The sequence below is a fragment of the Centroberyx affinis genome, unplaced genomic scaffold (genome assembly GCF_046629955.1).
Source record: "Centroberyx affinis isolate AG114_WGS23_722 - 3 ecotype Tasmania unplaced genomic scaffold, CSIRO-AGI_Caff_v1 ptg000783l_1, whole genome shotgun sequence".
NCBI classification, from domain to species: Eukaryota; Metazoa; Chordata; class Actinopteri; order Beryciformes; family Berycidae; genus Centroberyx; species Centroberyx affinis.
The window spans coordinates 97501-111513 of NW_027279391.1; the positions used below are offsets into that span (position 1 = coordinate 97501).

General features: G+C 39.7%; 1 non-coding gene across 1 annotated transcript; it reads left to right on the forward strand.

Annotated features, from left to right (window-relative positions):
- The first annotated feature begins 9080 nt into the window (after positions 1-9080).
- trnak-uuu (transfer RNA lysine (anticodon UUU)) lies at positions 9081-9153 on the forward strand. Its single transcript has one exon. It is a non-coding gene; the product is annotated as a tRNA-Lys (tRNA).
- Positions 9154-14013: the final 4860 nt, after the last annotated feature.

Below are 14013 nucleotides of genomic sequence, written 5' to 3' on the forward strand. Positions count from 1 at the left end.
TCACTGTTATTTCATTCACTGGTTTGGTTTGGTTTGGTTTGGTTTGGTTCAGTTCGGTTATGTTATGTTATGTTATGTTATGTTATGTTATGTTATGTTATGTTATGTTATTTTATGTTATGTTATGTTATGTTATGTTATGTTATGTTATGTTATGTTATGTTATGTTATTTTTACACCAGAACTTTTACTTCAACTCAATATCACTGCGTTTACTTGAGTAGGACATTCTAGTACTCTTTCCACCATTGCTGATATATATTTTTGATCATTTTTTGAATATATTGTAAGAAATATCTCTACATATATTTTCAATTCAATCAGTTCAGTTGAAATTTATTGTCTGTGAGGGGAAATTCTCCTTGCAGCCAGGTGAATGAGAACAAGCATAAACATAAATATACAGAAAATATGTAAAAAAAAATAAAAAAATAAAAAATCAAAAAAATAGCACAAGACATAAGAGTCATAAATCAAGAACATCTTCCTCCATATAACAGCATTCAAATAACCAGCACTAACAATGGACTCTCTATTCTCCTATAAAAATATATTTATCATCAATGCATTTCTCAGACTTGTGTAAACTGAAATATAGAGTTAATCTGAAGAACATGTGTCCTTGTAACGCATCAAAACTCTCTTAATCTCTGCCTTTGAGTTGAAAAACACAGAACATTTAATCTTGATTACTGGTAAAGGTATTATTGATTACCCAACCCAAATCCCAATCTGGATGATCAGATTCTCATTTATCTGTTTTAAAAAACCCAATTTTAATATTTAATACCATGTGATTACTGAAGTCCTATCAGATAAATAAAATAAAAAAAACAGATCCAATTCATAATTTAGTATTGGACAGAGAGGGTGTCTTTCATTTCACAGCTGATTGATATGTGTACTGTAAGTAGGAGGACACCTAGTGGACACATCTGTCACTGCATTTGTGTGTCTGCCTGTATTGATGTAATTTACCACCAGGCATTTGCAAACTGCAGCTGGTTTCAATCCAAAAATAGCTATGTAAATTAAAAGCGGAGGAACTGAAAGACAGAAAGTTTGAGGAACTAACGAGTGTGTCGACTATTTTGCTGATTGTTGATATTTGAAATCCTTGGTTTCTGTAATTGAATGGTTGGTTGACAGAATGGTTACGGTTGTGCACAACACACACAAACTCCTGAACTCAAGTGTCATACCTACAAATTATGTTTTATAAATAAAATGTGCCACATAGAATCTTTTCTTAAGGAATAGTTTATCCGAAAATGAAAATTCAGTCATTATCTACTCACCACATGTCAATCAAAACGCAAAACTCAGCTTCTCCCAGACTATTTTACAGCTGCAAAAAAGCATGAAATGTCCATCACATTTCTCTAAACAGCTTGTGCAGCAAGATCCAAGTGTTTTGTAACCAAACGATTACACTGTGGGTTCAAAAGTCCAATATTTATCTCATTATCTCCTATATTTTTCTCACTGACAATGCTCTGGTGGAAGACTCTGCTTGCTACTGTAGGGCGTGACTGTTGAAAACAAACCAATGTCGTTGAAGATTGGGATTTTAGCAATTAATTAGTGAAGGGAGCCAATCAGGACCAAGTCCAGTTGTGACAGCTTGACTGGAGTTAGTCTGAAACTTCCTCTAAAAAGGGATGGCTTTTTGAAAATGCAACAACTTTAAATTTAACCATGCAAACAAACTGCAATTTTAGCAATATCTTCATTAAAATCTCTTCATATATTGAGGCAAAGGTGAACTCCTACAACAGGCACCTTTAAATGCCCAGAAGGTGAGTGTGTGTTTGACTACAGAAGACAACAAGTGGAAGCTTCACACAAACTCTCTTCCTTCATCAACAGAAGGTCAAGGAGAGGAAGCGGCTCTGGGCGAGGGAGCGATGCCCCGTGGGCTTATTAACAGGACCCCCGGCCCCACGCGGGGCAGCCGTGCCTGATCATAAAACCCTGGGTTGGACCACATTATCGCTGCGTTTCCTCTCCAGGATGTTAGGTGTTCTCTGTCTCAGTCAGCAAGCTGGCAGAGGAAGCCGAACCTCGCCGCCGTACGACTCTTCCTCCCCTCTCTGACCTTTATCTCCTCCTCGTGTCAAGCTGGACTGATGCATTATTACTCATTACATTTCCCTCTACAGCCATACTGTGTCAGATAAGACGTGACGAACCTTTAATGATCCCCGTGGGGACACTGGGGCGTAGCAGCAGAAAAATTGTAAAAGAATCCAGCATGAGAAAATAGAATATAAATAAGAACAGAGCAAATGTGCTGTAATTAAACATAACGCAACCATCAGCCTTTTTGATACACAACCATTGTTTTGCTTTGATTTGATTGGCTCAGAGTGTTTAGGGTCTTCAGGGACTAATTTTGAGAACAGGGAAAGCCCAAAGACTGTTTCTAACAGTTTTCTCACAGCATTCAAATGTTATCGTCTCGTAAAGTTACCAGCTGGTGTGGCAGGTGAACCCTGTTGGTTTAACTGCCAAAGACAACTTTTACCGCCATTTGCCGCTTGGTAATTGGTCATTTTGGTCCCTGGTTGGCGATCCACATAGAAATTACAGCTTGTTCTACTGTTGCACTCATTGACTTTGTATGAATGCCAAATGCCTAAAATGTAAAAAAAAAAACTAAAAAAAAACACACCTGATAAAAATATTGCCTCTGTGCGGACATTTAAAAATCCATGTGGCTAATGTGGAAAACAAAACAGCAGATATACCCAGAAGGCCTGTTTTCTTCTGGTCCGGCACTGAGCTAGCGTGACAGGTTGGCACTCCACCTCCTCAGACAGACAGTTCAGCCAATCCATCTCTCCCCGAGGGGGTCAAAGGTCAGGGTCTGGGCGTGCGTTCAAGGTCGCCACACGCTGATTGGCCGAGGAAGCGTCTAATTGCAAAGGAACAGGAGGTTTCCTGGGCAGAGCGGAGCCAAACCCAACCTGCCTGCATGGAACTGAAAGACGAGGAGGAAGAGCTTTATGACGGCCTGTTAGAGCCAGTCTGTGTGTGTGTGTGTGTGTGTGTGTGTGTGTAGCTCTAGTGTGTGCCTTTACTGTATATATGTGTGTCTATGCAGCTCTTGTGCATGTGTGTGTGTGTGTGTGTCTGCTTGTACGTAGCTCTAGTGTGTACTTTTATACAGCTATTGTGGATGTGTGTGTGTACCTTAATATGTAGTTCTAGTGTGTGTCTTTACTGTATATAACGCCTATGCAGCTCTTGTGCATGTGTACCTGTGTGTGTGTGTGTGTGTGTGTGTGTACCTTCATATTCAGCACTTGTGTGTGCGTGTGTGTTCCTTTATATGCAGTCCTTGTGTGCATGTGTATGTGTTTGTATGTCTAGTGCAGGTCTTGTGCATGTGTGCTCTAGTGTGTGTGTGTGTGTGTGTGTGTGTATGTGTGTGTGTGTGTGTGTGTGTTATGTCAGTGATTCTCAACCTTTTTCATATCAAGGACCCCTAATTTAGTCCACATTAGAGCCACGGACCCCCATTTGATGAGATATTTTGTCTTGGACCTAAATCTGAGAATATTTTTATTGTTAGATATGATTTTGTCCAGAATTCCATGAATATCTGTATTGTAAGTAGAGAGATTCTTCTACATTCTCTAATTGTGTTAAATTCTTGTAAGTGAAATAATAGTGAATTTAACAATTCATCAATTTGCTGGGGAACCCCTGGAACTCCCTCAAGACCCCTGGTGGTCCCCGGACCCCACGTTGAGAACCATTGCATTATGTAATCACATCACCATTGAACAGTAATGCTAGTTCCTCAGTCTGACCTGGCATAATAATGTAACACACTCCTTAGCTTTTCCTACATTTACATTTCAGGCATTTAGCTAATGTTCTTAAACTTAAAGGTGTTATGTGTATCATTTTAACATCAATCAGTCATTACCACATTCATTTTGAGACATCAGTACAATTCACAAACAAAAAGGGGCCATCACAGAGAAGATTGACAGCCTCTAGCAGCATCTACACTCTATATTTTACATTGTTTCTCCACCTGGTGGATTTGGAGGGAAATCTGCTGGATCGCTTTATGGCACAAAACAGGAAGAGGTTCTGTTCTTCCAGAGCAAACGGAGCTAAAGCTTTCAGAGTTTCTGGCAGCAGATGGTGGAAGGAGGGAAAGGAAGATGGAGAAATCACTTCCAACATGTTGATCCTCTTCAGTAAAAGACAAAGAGAAAACAAAGACCAGCGGAAGGGGAGGAGGTGACACAACATCCTCTTTGTGACAGGAAAACAGTGGGTTTTATGGGAAATGTCGTCTTGAGTTTGAAAAACATTGGAACTAACCCTGCATTCAAGTGATGTCGGGTTGTACTTTTCTCCGATTCGGGAATACGTCACAACTTGGCCATGTGCTTTGCATTCATGTGCTTTATGGTCAGAAAGTTGGAGAACGTATCCCCAGCCTTCTAGCTAATGTTAGCAATTGAGCTAGCGATAGCCTAGCTAGCAAGCAATCTTTGGCTATTTCAGGGGATTACGAATGTAAATACCACAGGAAATTGAATGCCGTAGCACTATAGTTATCAAGGAATATCCACGTCTATTAAATTTGTACTTGTGGTTCATTTTCGGCTTTATTGTTTGAAATTTCTTATGTTCACACACGACTCTGTCCTCTGTTCAGCCATGTTGGAAAGAGCGATTATTTCACTCGGCCAATTTGTAAATCCGGCACCACTTCTATGCAGCACTGGTGTGAGTCGGAAGCTACCAATCATATCGACCATGGCCTCATTTGTTTACGGTAATTATACCAAGGTATTACAGTTTATTTGACAATGATATACTGATGTTTAAAAATGTTATATGTAGCACTTTTAAAGTAGTTTGTTCAGGGGTTTAGTGCCTCAGTAACGCTTGTAGTAGAAGCAAAGCTATTGAAGAAGAACACTATGCTGGGATTGAACCTTTGACCTTTTGGTTATGTGATGGTCTGTCTACTGTAAGCACTGATTCGCCTTGATTCACCTCATATTACCTATGTTTAGTTGGACGTAGGATGTCTCGATTAAGTGAGTTAGTAGCTTCAGCATTTTAATTTGAGTGTTCCTGTTTCCCTTCCAAATGGATAAATCATGGCAAAAGCTAAAGTGTTATACAACTATAACACTCTTCACAAGTCTTGGACACAGACACAAAGACTAGGGTGTAGATCAACAAATATGAAGTCTTTATTTCCCCTTTAGGGAAGTGCTAGCTTCCATGAAACAAGTCAAATGAAATTATACACAGCATTGTTACACGTATGGGTTGGACCAGTATTTTTGGGTTGAAGTTTCCGCTGATATTTTGTGCCAAAATTCAATAAATTTGACCATTTTCATGCCAAAATATTCAAATAAATGACAAACATTCAGTGTTTCCATCAGAGGTTTATTCTTGTCAGGATGGAAAAGCCTCTGAAACAGCATTTAGACCATCATGGGACACTAAAACTCTCCATTGAAATCCATGCTAATAAAATTATTAGAGCAGCATTAGGCAGGTTTGCAGGTTTTACAGACTGACACCCCTGGAGCTGTTGAGTAAAACCATCCTGGAATGATTTCTCTGGTCAAACATCTGAAATAATAACAATACAATAAATGCATATTAGCTGGCTGTAGTCAGGAAGGAACCTTCATCATATCAGAGATGCATGGTATTGATTTGCCAATGACTAATATTCAATGAAAGCCCAATATTGAGAGTTAATATGGTTCAGGTGTTGCTCACAACGGCTTGAATTTAGCAGGGAAGTTAGCTAGTTTACTAGCTAGTTAGCTAATAACTAGCTAAGCTACATTCTCGTAGCTAGCTGTGGGCCAAATATAGGCCTGTTACCTTCAAATATGAACCTGTAACCGTCCAGATTCTTGTGATCCATTCCTTTTAATATGTTTTTCAGTGGGGAGTGGGGAGAAATGAGAAATATTTATCTGATTCCCAACGTCTCTATGATGTGCATCTTAGTACACAACAGTACAGAGAGTACAAAGTTCAAAATGGCATGGGAATTCTATGCTCAGGTTAGACAGTGCAGTATAGTGTGTCAATGTGTGTGTGTGTGTGTCTGCTGGTCTGGGCTCGTCCTCCAGGACCGATGCAGACAGGGTTACACAGCATGACTTCCTGTAGAGGGTGGAACTTCCTTCTTGCCAATCAGCAACAGGACACTTTTCAAGAGGGGTTAAATATACAAGCGCACGCTCGGCACGACATGGACCGCACCGCTGCTCACTGCTGCTGGCAAATATTAAATATACTGAACCAAATAGTTACATGTTGTGCAGTAAATATTGCAGTGTATTGTAAAAGCATCAATGTATGCTGTCAGTGTATTACTAGGTTACACTACATAAAGAATACTTTTACATTTTACATTTAGCTGACTCTCTGTACCAGAGTGACGTATAATGAGTAAGCAGAATAAGCTTCAATTTCTGCATTAACTACATTACAACCAACCAATAGCTCAGGCGGATTATGTATGATAGACAGAGAGAGAGAGAGAGAGAGAGGGAAAGAAAAAATACAGTGTATTTGTGTGTATATACAGTGAAGAAACAATAACATAGCAGAATATCATTATTCCATCTGTTAGTATGATAGTTCTGCTAATATTGTGGATATTTTGAAGTTTGAGACATTGACAACAGTCAGATTGAGAGGATGTGACATATAAAATTATTTTCTGTGCATTTGTCTGCTATATATAAACATATATCTGCAAAAAGTGAGTTTTCCAGGAATAAAGAACGCTTGTTTTCTCAGTGATGCTGACATATTTTTTAAATTGAACAAATAAAGCATCATAGAAACTTTTAATTTCAGTAATAAAAAAACACCATAAAGTTGAATTACTAAATCTATCTGACAGCAGTGTCATTCAGACAGGGGAACACAGGGAAGTGAATCCATGTCATACCAACAGTAATGCCATTAGACAGAGGAGGAGGAGCCATGATTTTAAATTTTACCCATTCTGGACAGCTGGCATAGTGCTTGCTTTTTTCCAGAGATGCTGATTTAGACTTTGAAAGTGATGATGACTCATTGTCAAGGCTGAGAATAAGACAACATGAAGGTGAGCGAGGGAGAGAGAGAGGGGGAGGAACTCAAAAAAGGAGAGAGTGAATGGGGAAAGGGGACAAGGAAAGAGTCAGGAAAAGAAGGCAGTAGTCTAAAGAAGGAAAAATCACTTGCAACATGTTTATCCTCTTCAGTAAAACCAAACACACCAGGAAGATAGACAAGTAGCAACATCCTCTTTGTGACAGGAAGGAATGGGGTTTATGGGAAATAAAAAGCACTAACACCTCCTGCACCGGAAGGTTGATGGCTTGAATCCTGCCTGGGAACATCTGGGAGGGGCCAGTGAATGAGAACCAGCCTCGAGCCGCCCTTGAGCAAGGCACTTCACCCTGAGGAAGTGCTGCAGGGGAATCGTCCAGTAGCCAGCAACACAAATCTGTGAATGCACAGATTGTGATTTCATTAAATGTGTCTGCAACCCTTCTCCCCCCTGCAACAACTACATCATTTTATTTTTATCTGTATCTATCTATATCTGTTTTTTTATATCTATTTTTATATATTTTTTCTATTTTATATCTTTTTTTCTTCTTGTTTTTATGTGTTTGAATGATTGTATATTGTGGTCTCTGCCTTGATTTGCCCCATGAGGGATGAATAAAATATTTTTGATTTGATTGATTGATTGATTGATTGATTGGTTCTTGGTAACCTTGCCTGATTAACAACAACAAGCAACTTTTCATCTTGAGGCAGGAAGTGTATTGTTCGTCCCGCCCTCCTCCCCATCGGTTGGTCAAGTTCCCACCCCACCACCTGTCACTCATCTTGATGATGTCATCTATCCTGAGGCTGAGGTAACCACCATCCATAAAGCCTCTACAGGTGATGAAGAAGCAAACAGAGCAGGCAGCCGATCTGCAGTAAAAAAGCATCCAAGCTGATGTTCACCGTATTTTTGAATGGGTCTTGCCTGCTGCATGTTTAGCTTCGCTGTTCTTTCTTTTCTTACGGCTTTTCTCCATCGTTTTATTTACTATGACTTCCTGCTCTGTGGCTGCTAGCCTCACCTTGATAGCCATAAACAGCTGGCCACGCCCACAGCAAATGGTAAACACCCCAAAAAACGTCCCGAACATCATTGAAAAGCCAATTTCTGGCACACGGGGGGATATAAGCATAAACACACAGGGTCCCAGACACACACAGAGTGATAATGTACAGTATAACCTATGTATTTATTGTTATATTAATGTGAAAGAAGTTGCATGTTGCAGATTTAAATAAGGCTTTAAAATGGAAGGAGAAAAAGGAAAGTTACCTAAGAGCGCACTAGAAAATGAGGATGGAGAGGAGGGCTTCTAGAGGAAGGGGCCCTCTTGGTCCGCCCCGGCTTGACCCGGACGGTACTGACCCCCCCACACACACCCACCCACCCCCATTACTCCTTGATTTATCTGGCCCCGTGGGACCCGGCCCTCTGCAGTCTCTCCGGCCTCGCCCGTCTCTACGGCTGAACACAATGCACCGGCAGGGAGGAGACGAGGAGCCTGGGAAACGCTCACATATTATACTATACCTCATATTCCAGCTATACTGTGCGAAGACATTCCTCATAGAGAAGGCGCCTGCTTTGGTTTTGGACATTTCAGTGTCTTGCAGAAATTGTAAAAAAAAAAAAAAAAATATCACACCACCAGCCTCTGTGTGAAGACGTTCCTCGAGGAAAAGGTTCCTGCTTTGGTGAGATCTTAGAAGTCATAGAAAAGAGCAACATCTGTTTGTTTTGTTTGTTCCTCTTTGGTTGTGATTGTGCTTGTTCTCTCCCTGCATGCTGCTGAAGAGGAGCTGACAGGTGCGTTGCCTTGCTCATCCTGAGGTCAGTCACTCACAACATCAGCCATAAGTTATCTTTTAAACTTTAGCTAAAGGAGCTGTTGTGATCTGTGGCCAGTTGGGTCAGTGTGGCTGTCTGAAGTGTCTCAAACAGTTTGTTTCTCTGTAGAGCCTGGATAGCTCAGTCGGTAGAGCATCAGACTTTTAATCTGAGGGTCCAGGGTTCAAGTCCCTGTTCAGGCGTTGCTGCTCTGGACAACAGAGTGGCCAAGTCTTTAGAGGAAACTCTCCTTTAACTGAAGGACCTGGGTTTGAGCCTCTGTGTCTGCAAACCTCTGGCCTGCTGAAATGTCTTTGAGCAAAACTGGTTGGGTTGGGTTGGCTGGATCAGTGTGTGTAGCGCTCTAAGCTGCGGTGCAGTGAGGATGCAGATTTGACAAGGATGCTGCAGGAAATCGTAGTGGGACTCTGGGGAGCCGGAGAGGACAGACAGGAAAGGGGAGGAGAGGAGAAGACACACAAATAACTGACAAAATGATAGACAGCTCAGACAGACATGTGGAAAACTGAGTGGCGGTCCAATAAGTTCAGCATGTGACTCATTCAGCTGTGTGCGTCGTGGCACAGCAATGATATTGTGATAATGTTAGAATCTATTAGGAGACGTACTTTGTGATTTGAAAGAATCAATTTATGTGCCATGATTTGCTGTAGAAAAATCAGCTTGTCTTCTGACTTTGAGTGTTGGCATCCTTTATATAATCATGTGAGGTTTTCCTTTTTGTTTTAACAAGGAAAGAGGCTGCATGGAGAAACCAGGTTGTGTTTTGTTGTGTTTTTACAGTGATTAAAGGAAAAGTAGAAAGAGTAAACAGAGCTATGCCAAGGATTTCACAGTTTACAATTTACAATTTCCCATTTGGCAGACGCTTTTATCCAAAGTGACGTACATATGAGATTTTAATACAACACAAGCAAGGATCTAGTCAGGAGAGAACAACGAGAGTAAGTGCCAATCATTTGCATAATTGTCTGTGCAGAGAATGTGCAGTGGGTTTGTCTTAAAGACAGTTTCTCTTCTGGCACATTCAATTTGACCTCATATGAGATGAAATCATTTTGTGTGAATTAGTGTTTGATAACAAGACTAAAGTAGAGAGAGTAGTAGAGTAAATTTAAAAAATGTTACCTTTCCATTTTCAAGTTCATCATTCAATGTGTAAAAATGTGATTATTTTGTCAACCAAATGTCAACATAAGTTACCTATTATCCTCTAAAAAGTATTATTTGTGCCTTTAATGCTTTTGTAAGAGTGCATGTCACTTTTTTCAAACGGTGGACTTCAGCTGACTTCATTCTACCACCCGGTCCATCAGAAAACACACAAAAATCATGTTTTTTAATTAATTGTATTATCTGGAAAAAAACAAAAAAGAAACTCTCCAGTAACTGTTCCCCAGCGGTGAAGGTCCAGGCTGGCAGGTTAGCGCTCTGTGAAGGCTGAAGTCAGGATGTGGAAGGGTGGAGGAGATGTCCTGCCTGGTGAGAACGCTCCTTTCTCTGCTCTTCCTCTTCCTCCTCTTCCTCCTCCTCCTTCCCCCAGACTACAACAGGATGTCAGTGGAGGGGAGGGGGGCAGGAGGGGGAGGAAGGGGTTATTGGTTGATTTAGCACCCTGTCCCACGAAAGGAGCGTTACGGCTGAAGATAAGAGCAGGAAAAAGGAGAGAGTTTGAATTCAAAGGCCCAGAAACTCTGCTGACCCAAGTGATTCTGTGGGGAAAAGACACAGAGGGGTGTGTGTGTGTGTGTGTGTGTGTGTGTGTGTTGGACTTGTACTACATATTTTCTCAACTACTTTATCATTTACATTTACATTTGAGTCATTAGCTGACATTCTTAAACTCAAAATGAACACAACAGCAGAATACATTTCAGTGTCTAGATCGCCTACATGTATCATTTTAACATCAAGAAATCATTACCACATTAATTCTGAGACATTAGTATAATTACTGTAAACAAATGAGACCATCGCTGAGAAGACTGTCAGCCTGTATTTTTGCACTGTGTGCCATCGGGTTCGGATTTGGTGGGAAATCTGCTTTTTGTTTAGCATCATCGTCTTTGTGACAGGAAGCAATGGGTTTATGGGTCTTAATTTGGGAGAAACACGAGCAGGATCAGGGTTACCAATCATCTCCACCAGGTCTCATTTGTTTACTTTAATTATACCAAGGTATCACGGTTCATTTGACCATGATATATTGATGTTTAGAAATGCTATGCGTACCACCTTTAATTTAACAGGCAGTTTAGCCACTTGTATCTTCTATGTCGTCTAATCAGAAGCTTTCACCATAACTATGTCATTATGTAATTATGAAACCACACATATCTTGGCACTGCTGTGCAGCTTCAGCTTCTTCAGCACTTATAATTTATTGTATTTATAACATTTTAACCTTCATTTATCCAGGAAGACTGAGCTCCAGGCTCTTTTACAGCAACGCCCTGTTTCACATTGACACAGTTACGGTACACACATTCACACCTGGGAGATTTAGTCGTGATTTTGTGGCAGATGGTGTCAGTTCTCTTTTTTTTAAATGATGGACAACCCATTTTAGAAAAAAAGTTATTATATGACTAATTGAAAATGAAAATGAAATGAAAACAGAAAGGTCCATTCATACAGTCCCAGCAGTAGAAGTTAACATCCAGCACTATCGAGTCTGATTGTGCTCTTCTGCAATATTGTACAGAAGTAAAACTGATATGTGATGTTTTATTGTTTTTTATTTAGTTATTTTTTGTTATACATTTGTATAGCTAACTATCATTATGTGTCATTGCCTCCACAGCAGCACCAGTCTCCTGCACGCTGCCTGTCAGGAGCCATGTTGTTGTCATTTCTGCACATGAACAGAATCAAACCCGGACGTAACTGTTCAACTTTATTTATAAAGTAAAAAACTACTGTCTATGTGAAAACACTGGGGATTTACAAATGACTGTGATTACTTGTAAAACTAATAGAAAAGTTTGATTTCAAAATGTCATATACAGCATTTGAAAAGAACTGACATCTGTTGAAAAATGAGTCAGGAAATGACTCTTGAGAGATTTGCTTACAAAATAGTCCAATAGAATAGTGCTGAAAGAATCCATGACATGTTGCCTGATGAATCACCGGTAGCAATGTTTTTCATAAAGTATATATATAGCATTTCAATTATAGATGTTCTTTTTGCAGTATTCTCTGGTCCAAACTCTTTTACCTTCAACCATTCTGTCAGCTGTCTGTCTCAAAGACTGAGTTGTTTGTGAAAATGGATTCTCACTATTCAAATGTGTTTTGGACATAATAACTAAGTGCATCATAGAAAAAGTTGACATATAAGTGCGATGGAAACAGACCTCTGCATGTAACCGATTGAAGCCCACGCTTTCCTGTCAAACCTTACATCAGTTTGTTTAGATAAACAAACTTCTTTATTGAAAACCGAAGAATCACAAAATGATTTGCACTGGAAAAGCTACATTTACACACATTGTGGTATGAATGTGGTATAGAAGGCATTTATACTCCATATGTGATGTGAGGCTGTATAAAATGATAATAAAACAAAGCATGGTTTCATTTTCTTCTTGTCAGTGTGTTGTTCTTGTGTAATGTGAAGTGAATGAAATAATTGTCCCCACATTCAGCATCTCTACTGTTTGTGTGTCCTTGAATGTTTTCTCCATCAGGATTATTAGAACAACTGAACATCTGGGATGTGCTTTGGTATTTCCGAGAGACGAGCATTTCCACGTCGGTGAGCAGCGCCTTTACTATGAAACCTCCAAAACAATTGAATAGAAGGAAGCGCTGCTCGCTGACTTTTTCCTCCCCAGAAAGGCGCACTTCCCTTCAACACTTCTATTCTGCTCATCTGAACCTGGTAGACGCATGAAACCACCAGAGTAACATGGATACTTGGTTTTTGGTTATATTTATACTTCTGCGATTCTCCTCTGCATGTAAGTACTGCTGTGATGCTGTGATAATAATGTTTTGGGTAATGATCAGGGCGTTTGAGTCAGGCACAGGTTCATATTGAGAGAAGACAGCCAGCTACGGAAACTGAAGAGTTCATCCTTATCTGTATACAAAGGAGGGTCACTCTAACAGTTTTGGATTCAGATGAAATGTAATGTAATGTGGGTTATCAAAACTTTGACGAGGTTCACACTTGTTATTCCTATAAGGTTGTTTTAACCTGATTGCTGTAAAGCTGTTAGATTCACTCATGTTAACTAACAACTTAGGCTACTTAAGTGCAACATACTGCTACAAACAGTTTAAGTGAAAACATAATGATAACTCAATCAAAATGGTATTAAAGTGTTAAATTAATGTGCTCTGCTGATCTGATCTGCTTCGTCAATAATGAAATGACAGTGAAAGAGACTTGTAATGGAATCACAGTTCGATATGAATTTGGATTAAAAGACATACATTTAAAAAGAAAAAAAAAAGAAAATATGAACTGCAACGACAATAAATGCCACAATTTTGAAATATTTCTCAAGGCCCCTCGCTATAAAACTGGTGACAGAATAATCTTGGGTGCCACAGTTTTGTCCCGGGTCACGTGTTCTGAGAAAAGAAAATTGAAAGGATGAAAATCATGAAGTGTTCACACTGTCCTGCTCCCACTGACAGTGCATTTATTCAGACAAGTGGTGACGTTAAAGCATGTACTCTTCTCTGTTAGGCTAAGATGAAAGCTGTTTGTTTAAACTAAAATGGTTAAATAAGAGACTATATGGAATATTAATTATCCAGTGGAGGCTGGTGAGGAAAGGGCTTGGTCAAATTCAGATTAAAGGTTATGGACCAAAAATGTTTGGCTATTAACTCTACTGTGGGCTACCTAAGACTAAACGGACACCTTTTTTCACCAGTTTATTTATTAAAAAAATGGGGGGGAATCATCTATCCCTAACACAAAAATCTCTATAATATTCCTACAATATTCCTATAGGTTCTTATAGCATGTCTGTGCTACTCAATCGTGAATCCTTATCATACTTCATGGTATTTATTTTATCTCC